The sequence below is a fragment of the Platalea leucorodia genome, assembly GCF_965183815.1.
Source record: "Platalea leucorodia genome assembly, chromosome: 11".
In the NCBI taxonomy this organism is placed as follows: Eukaryota; Metazoa; Chordata; class Aves; order Pelecaniformes; family Threskiornithidae; genus Platalea; species Platalea leucorodia.
In genome coordinates, this window is record NC_138833.1 from 13,699,245 (window position 1) to 13,708,378 (window position 9,134).

A 9,134-nucleotide genomic window follows, 5' to 3' on the forward strand; every position below is an offset into this window, starting at 1 on the left:
GGGTGTTTCTCGTGGGACTGGTGTTGCCGGCTGTCGGATAACTGGGGTCAGACCAGGCTCCACTTTACGCTGGGGTCGGTGGCGCTGAGGAGCGGGAAAAGCAGCCTCGCCCCTTCGGCCAGGCAACAGGGGATGGGGGCTCTGTATGGAGAGGAAAAACCAGGGATTTGGGGGGAAGTACGCTATAAACTCTTAAATTAAAGATGTAAGTCGAGAGCTAAAGAGTATAACTCACACAGCCTTACTCAACTGAAAAACAGCTCTGTTTGCTTCACTGAAATCACACTGCCTCATCTTTTCAGAAGATGCCCCAATTTCTGTATTATCTTTTCAGGAGATATCCACAGTTTCTGTGTTTTGGCAAGCAATGAACAATTGCTCCCTTCTCAGTTGTGAGTGCAATCTACTCTAACAGCAATTATAAGGGAAAGCGATGAGGGCACTTTGCCCACTGAAATTCAAAAGGGAATTTGGGATAATGCAACTCAATTTGAAAGGGAATTCCAATCTTGGTGGTGTCTAGTCAATTTTACCTATGACCCCACCGACAGTAAAGCCGCAGCTTTTGTTTTGACAATATGCAATGCTTTGGTATACGCCATGTACCCAGTCATTGCACTGGGATTCAATCACGATGGAACTGCCCTGTGTCCATCAGAACACAGAGTATGGGCCCAGCAAAATGGGAACAAATGGCAAACTATTGGTGTTGGTGCATGTGTTGTACGGGAACAACAGGGATTTATTTGTGGAAGTAATACCCTTAAGGCCCAAGACGTTTGTCTTGACACTGAACAAAATGTTTGTCATTTTGAAATACATCCTGATGAACCCCCTGAAACTGTACCGGTATACGTTGGAAATGGATGTGTTTGTATGAGAACCCTTTGTGATTCTGTATTTATAGATGATACCACTGTAGATATATACAATCACTCAAGTATCTGTATTTGTAATTTTACCAAAATCATAGGATGAGACTTCAACTATTCAGCTCCTGTCACAACTCGCCAATTGTTACAATCTGACTATGCATCGTATCAAGATTCATTGCCTACCCCCATTGGAATGAATCTCACATTGGTGAGAAAACTGTTGCAGCACACTGACCTGAGTCAATTCCTAAAACAAATTCAGAACAGCGGACAAAACCCCCTAATTACTGTCCATCACGATGCAGAGGAGATACACCATGTCCTGGAAAGAGTGAAGAAAGATGGAAAACATCACTGGTGGGAAACTCTTTTTGGATGGTCCCCGACAGCAACTGGGATTTTTGATGCTACACCCAATTGTAGTTTTGTTGATTTTGACCTTATTGTGTTTACTGCTTATAATCATTCTGTAGATCAGAATTTGGCAAAAAATTAAACAAATCACATCAGTCCAGCATGTAAAACATACAATCAATTGATTCTGTATGTAACCTGGTATATAACTAACATTAATTACAACACTTTAAGATAATTGGACTCTTACCACTGATCTACAACACGCCACATATTTATAACATAGAGGCAAGAGGTGACCGTACTGCCACTGTATGAGTCGATAAAGTGGATTGACTGTAGGCACAGGGTGGAGCATGACGGGTGCGCTCGACCCCTGGACCAGACTGGTGGTGGTTTGGTGCAGGCTCGGAAGAGGTAAAGGCCTGAGCCGTAGCCAGGCCGTGAGCTCCTCGTGTTTCAGTCTGTTCTCTGAAAATCCACAAAGGAGCAGAGCGACACAGTCAGTATCGATGCACATGAGCTTGGAACACCGATCATGCGATTAACACGTGAATAGCGCGTGGCTTTTCCAAGACTCATTTATCAAGGAACAAAGAAAATTGTAGGTACAAGGAGTCTCCTGCAGACCTTTTCTATGGTGTGTAATCTGACTGCAAGCCAACCACTTTATTCCATAAATATGACAGCCAAAGTGAGCCTTCTTCGAGCTCTCCCTGCTAGGCAGCATGGCTGTGTGGTGGTGATCTCCCCTTGAGCTGGAACACCTCTCAAGGTTGCTCCTTGAGGCAGAGAGACCTTTTACCAATGACAGATGTTTGGTAATCAACCAATATCATGCATAACCTTGTAGTAGGGTAACTTTGGTTGCATGCTGAAGTGATGCTAATGAAACATTGTCTAAATTTTGCATGTACAATCTCTTAGACATAAACCGTTGACCAAGTCTGAGACTAAGATTATACCTAGCCACACCTAAGCAACATGAGGAGTTTAGAAAGCAAGGGGGTCTACTCTGAACCTCGTGACTCACCGGGAGGGTCTTCCTTACTCTTTGCATCTCCAGTCTCTCTGTGAATCATTCTGACACAAGTGTAACCCAATTTTCCTCTGTATGATTCTTCCATGCTGTAATTAATAGAGTGAGCCTTGCCATTAAACTTTGTTAAGTTGCACTTTTACAACATCATATTAAAACCACTTTTGCTGATACCTTTGTTGGTGATTCCTTAAGTGATCTAAATCACCCATTCATGACACCTTCCTTCTCCATAGCATTCACAATTTTGTTATACATCTATTACCTGCTTCTTCCTCAGTCCTGTCTTTCCCAGAGTTAAGAGCCCAGCTCTGTTTAGTTCCCCTTTCATGCAAGATGCTCCTTTTTACCCTCCTCAGTATTTTTTTTTTTTTTTTTAAGTCTTTGAACTGGGCAGCCAGAACCACAAGTGATAAGAACAAGCCAAGCACTCAGGACCGTAAAGATATTTTCTGTTTTGATCTCAACCCCTTTTCTGGCAATTCCTAACATGCCTTTCTGATTGACGCTGAAGACTGGGCTTTCTTTCTTGAATGGTAAATACCTGATTTTGAGCCCAGCCTGGGTGTTGTGCCTCTTGTGTGGCACTTTCAAGTAGTAAATCTAATGTCTTACGCCTGAATAGCACCCAGCCACTCCGTAGCAGGACATCCTTCTGGTCCTTAACCAGATCACTGGTATCCTTGTGCTCACTGGCTCCATTGGAAAACTCCTCTTGAACTCCAGGGGCACGACTTTGCTCTGCAAATATGCGTTGGCCCTTCACCACCGTATGTATGCATCTGTCTCGTCTGGCTGTGGTTTACTACAGCCCAAAGTGAATTTTGTTCTATAGAGGTCAGATTTCTGCAGATAGCAGTTCCTTGGATCAGTTTTGGAGACTTTCTGAAAAGATTGGCATCAAGTTTGCTACATTGCCTTTCTGGAATACCAGATTGGGTTTTGTTGAAATGTATTTTGTCTACATATTCTGGTAACTACAGAAAATGTTGATAGTTCATAAACAAGAAACCCTGAACACCAAAATACTGGCTGTAAATATAAATATTTTAATTTTTTGCTTAAATAATTAGTATTTGATTTTCCATTGATAAATGAATATTTTCCACAAAAAGAGACATAATTATTCAAGCCGACCTTAAAACAATGTCCCCTTATGTGCGTGCACATATAGGCAAGAAACCTTATCACCAAGTTGGCTGAAGGGAGCTTTTGTCTAGAAGTTGCTTATGGAAACTTGATATTGGGTGCATAGTTATCAGCTCAAATAATCTACACCTGAAACTTTAGATTTTTCAATGTATGTAACAATGCACGCTCTCCATGAGGAGGGTTTTGCTCAAGCACCAGGTCTCTAATGGCTCAGTGCGGGTTTCAGGGGGGCTGTGGTCCTGGATAAATGTTGGGTACAACATGTGTGCACAAGCACTGTGGAAACTTGTCAGTTATTTGTTTTCTCAAATAAATTTATTTTCTTCTTTTTAGAAGAGACGTGATTCATATATACAGTAATACGGAAAGAGGATATTGTCCTCATTTTTCGTGCATGTTTTCTTGCAAAATGAGAAGAAAAGCTGGCTGAATGAGGTAATTGTTCAAATAGCAGCATTAATCATTAGTCATATGAATTCTCTTTAACTGTGAGCAACACATTTCCACACCAAATTCACATCTGCTAACTCAGGGAGAGTACTGGAAATGGTCTTTGTGTGACGTTGAACCAAGAGTTGAAACCAAATGTTACAGAGACTTTATTGTAAACAACTCCTAGCCTGGAAGAGGAAGGCAGAGAAGCTAGGATGGGCACAGAAAGTGAGCTGAGATGCCCTTGCAGCTGTACCTGTGGACATACTCACCCCAGCGGCATGTAAGGGTGCAGGACGCTTACGGCTCTTGCCATCGGCTGCTGTTAGCAATGCCCACAAACCTACAAATCAGCCCCGGAGTGGGCAGAGACCTGTGCACAAGCTCGGAGTGGTTACTGTTGGTTTGGCTGCTCCGTGCCCTGCTCCTCTGTGCTTTGTGAGGGTGTGTTTGCCCCCAAAGTGAAGTGGCTCAGGAGGAGAGCTTTTTATAACTGTCAGCTACGGATTGTGAGCTGATGAGCCGTTTCCACGCAGACTGCAGCACCTTTCACTGGTTATGCACAAGTAAACCTGTGCCACTGCTGGTCTGTCTGCAGGCATTTTGCCAAACTGCTGTTACACTGGAGTGAACTGGGACCCATTAAAGCAAAGAAGAAGTCCCCTGCTTTGGGCAGCGGCACTACCAGGGGCATCTTTGCACTCAAAAATACTTTCCAGCATGCTGCCAAGTCTTGCCCATGGGCTGAGAAGCTCGTGGCTCTTATCTTCAGCCAACAGCATCAGATATATTACTGCTGTTTGTTGAGGCCTGTGCATACACCTCCATCTCCCGGCTGACGGAGGATCTCCTTTTACTGATAACAGGCAGCAGTGCTGTCTGGAAAACTGGGAAGAGATCCATCCTTTCTGCTGCTCTGAATCCCAGCCCGGGCTTGTAGCTGCTCATAAGAAGTGCTGGTCAGAGGGAGATGAGTGTGGTTTCGGTTAGGGATGAGGAATCCTCTTCCTCCTGCCAAGAGGAGGAACAGGGAGGTTGTGTCATCCTGTACACTCTTGATTCTGCCTCCTCCTCAACCACAAACCCATTGTTTTTCACTGTACCACACTATTTTGACCAGCTTACATTCTTTCCACAACAGGTTTATAATGCTACTGATAAAAGAGAGGAAATTTCCCACCATCTTACCAGGAGCCATGTATTTTCTCTGGGCAAGCGCTGCAGTGCAGGGACTGGGGCAGACTCAGTAACTCATGGTAGATTCATACTTAACTGCTCTGGGAATTAAAGAAATGACTCAGCAGGGACAGAGTATGTTAGAGATGAAAATGGATTATACATTTCTTGTCCAGCTGTAAAAGATTTCTGGGCTAGGATGCATTTCACTGGAAATACAGCAGATCCCTGATTTAAAGGGATAAATTCCTTTTAAATATTAACCTATTAATAACATATAATGGCTTAAGCTGCTGGGCAAGATACAAGTAAAACAACATTAAACCTTGCTGCTGCAGCCAGAGTTTCTGGTCATCAGGGTCTAATGCTTGGTGTCTCTTTGAGGGGCTGAGTCCCATGAGCAGAGGCCAGTAAATTAAAAAGCAATGTACACAAACACCCTGAAGCAATGTGCGAGCAGTGATAAGAGGACAAATTCATGTGCTACAGCAATCAGACAGATCCAGGCAGCGGGAAGACATGTCAGGGGCCACATAGCAGAAATAGTTATCCCCACCAGGAGCTTCCAAGCAAGCTTGTTCCTGTGGGCAGCAAGGCATGAGTGCGTTCTCTGCAGGAATGTGCGTGGAAGATGGATTAGGGACTACAAAGGCACCAGAAACAGGCATGGAGGGCCCCACTACCAATGACTGCAAAGCTCTTCTCTGCCATTCCTTGCCCAGGACTTGGGTAGGTTTTACTGGAGAAATAGTGTCCCAGGAAGAATTAGGCAGCGAGGGGAACCCTCTGGTCTTTTCATCACCCATTTGCTTATGGTTTTATATAGGGAACACCTCTGACAAATGCCTGAAGTAGCTGATGTCCATGAATGCCTCCCGCCCTACAGGCAAGGCTCAGCAGATGCAATTGCATAATACTGGAGCAGACCTCCTGGGACAGGCTGCCCTCCGCCTCGAGGGACCAGGAGATTTCCCCGTTACATGCAACGTATTCCCCCAGATCACAGCCTGAGCACCAGCCAGCAGTCAGGGCAAGTGTCCCAGGAGCAGCCCCCTAGCACCATCCAACAGCTTCACTTGAGGGCCATGAACAGCCCTCTCCAGCGCACCAAGGTGCTGCTGCAATTTCTGCAGGAGAAGCAGCAGCATCTGGAGCCTGGCAAGCTGCAGCCACGCTCCCACCCAGGCAAGGCTGACCCTCCGAGAAGCCAAGGAGGTTTTGGCTGAGATGAGCCGGCTCAGTAAGGACATGCTTGAAGCTGAGAGCAGAGCAATACTGCAACAGGCACCTACAGTATGGAAGAGAAGGCATTTTTCTCCATCCTGTCAGGAGGAGACAGCCAGCTGTGACTCATGCTCCCTGCTCCCATCCCCTGGGTTCATTTTCGACACAGCAGCTATTGATAAGATCTTGAAAGAGCAAGAGGTTTCCCTGGCAGAGGTGGCTGGGCGGGCAACTTGTGGTTATACTGCTAATGAGCCTAAGTAAGTGGAGCGCTTTGCTCAAAGGCATGAACAAGTTTCTGTTGATGATTGTATCATCAACAGCCGCCTGCTCATGGTGCTCAACTCAGCCCCACCACACTTCATGGTCAAAGGGACACTTTCACCAGCACCACCATTATATTAGTTTTATTATAGGCAGAGAGGAGAGAGAGCTGCCAAAGAGGAGATCAAGGGACGGGTTGATGTTCAACCAGAGCAGAATTTAACAGCGCAGGCTGTGCTGTGTGCAACAGCAATGTGATGGTCATGGGAAAAGTACTTTCCCAGATCTCTCTAGGAAATGTTGACTCCCGTGACCTGCTCTCTTACACGTCAGACCCTCCACACTCTCACAGAAGGAATTGGAGCATGTAGAAAGAGTGGTTGAGTAAGGAGGAGGTTTTCTCCAAGGTTAGAGACAGGAATGTCTCTGGAGGCTACAAGCAAGTTGCAAGCTCAGGGAGCTTCATGCTCCATTAGCCAAGCATCTGCAACAGCCACCCCAAAGTGCTTACACTGCAAAAAGCTGCAGGAGATATCCTGCATTTGCTGCCCTCCACCCTACCTGTGGTTGAGAGGCAAAGCCCTGCCCAGGCTGCCCAAACTCTCTTTCTAAACCCCAAAATACTTCAAATATGATCATCACATGTTATCCCCCTGACAGTGACCTCCTGATGGACAAAAGTCCTTGTAAGTTCACCTTGGAAGTTCACCAGCCTCTCTGTGTTTTCATTTCGTGGGCAATGGTTAATGTTTCAAGCAGAAAACCAATTAATTTTGCTCAAACTCATGAATGAGAAAATCTGAGCCTCAGCCAGTTTTTATTGGAAAACAACAGTAGAAACACAGAAAAAGCTTTGAAAGAAGTGTCTAGGCCTAAGAGGTTTTTGTCAGCTGTGATGGTTGTCCTGCCCTCTCTGACAGTGGAGGGGAGCTGAGAGGACTGGAGCCAAAGCAGGGCCTGTGCAGGTGGGCAGGAGCAGAAACAAAGGGGAGCAGAAGAGGAGGTAGAGGCAGGAGGCAGGCACAGGTCTGCAGGGCTGAGACATGAGAAGGTCCTGGAGAAAGGGGTGGTTGTGGAGAGGAATCTTCTCAACGTCTGGGACAGGATTTGTCCCTTTGAACTTTACATTTCCCTTCTGCAGTTGTCTGCCTGAGCTGGTCATCTCAGCAGCCTTAGGCATCTAAGATGAGCCGTGGCTTGTGATCCAATGGAAACCTAAGCTCAGATGCACACATTTCCACTACAGAAATCCACATTTAGGTGAAATAATTCCCGCTCTTGGCTTTCAGGTCTTGTGTCAAGTCAGACACCAGACAAAGACTCACCGGGTGAGATGAGCTCCGTTTGAGCTCCAGCTTCATGTGATCAAACCCCTCCTGCCTATATGCATATGCTTAATACCACATCTGTAATAGCAGCACGTGAATGCACAGTTCCTCACACAAACGCCACTGGCAATTGAAAATTAGAATAAACTATTCTTTTCAGCTTGTGGAAGCTGGATATCTAACTCTCTAGAAAAATAAATGGCAATTTGGAGCTTGGCTTTTGTAAATTGCCTTGAAAATCTCAGTAATTGTGAGTAATTAAAGTATTTAACCCTAAAATATAGTTTAAATGGGTTTTTGTGTGTGCATGTATGATTATCTTCAGCTAAATAGTTTCCTCCATCTTTACCCCTCCAAACATCCTTCCACCCTTTTTTCTATTATTCTGTTGTAGGAAAGGGATTTTGCTAGGTTGCCAAGCCCAGCTGGGCTGGGGTAGAAGCTCATCATCGGGGAAAGAGGAGCAGGCTAATTTTACAAGGTGAACACTCCTATTTGCATGGAAACGTCTCTGCAATCAATAACATCAGGAAGAAGAATGGCAAACAAGACAGTTAAACTGAGATCTTCGAAGCTGCAAATACTAATCAGAGTGCTTGAAAGCTGCAGGAAAATTTATATGGGAGAAGCAAACAACACTTCTTTGTGGGCAACGATTTGATTAAACAAGCACAGTGAGACAGTTTCTCATTTGTGTTAATGGAGAAGCATCCTTTGTTCATGTTCAGTCCCAATGATTCCCTGCTCACAATGTCCTATTTAAGCTCCATTAATTCACTGTGGAGCCTATAGGAAGAATTCGTGTTGATCCTCACTGGAAGGACTCGCAGCATTACTGCTAGTGAAAGGAAAAACCAAGACAGCAGCTGAGAAGGTCTCAGATCTGAAAAATCAGCAGAGTGAAAACTGGAAAATGAGGAGTGGAGCCTTGGGTCTGCTGAAGAAATCCTGCTGGTTGTGCCTGAGCCAGGAATTCACCCTTTGCGAACCTCTTCATGACAATTATCTGACCTTATAAAACAGGACTCCCAGAAGGTCCCTCTGGAGGCTCCTCAAAGGCCGGTAAGGCAGGGAAGAATGCTGCACCTTTAGCTGGGAGTGGATGTGTCTGTGTGCATTTTGGCTCCATGAGCTATTAAAGATGAGCAATGCCTCAAACACTAACGCCTGCATGTGAGCCCTTTCCCTCAGACATGTGGGACCTGCCCTGGCGCTCGGTGAGAGGCTGTGTGATTAAGTAAGAGCTGCCCATCTCCGGCTGCCTGGATAAACAGGGAAAGCAAATATGCT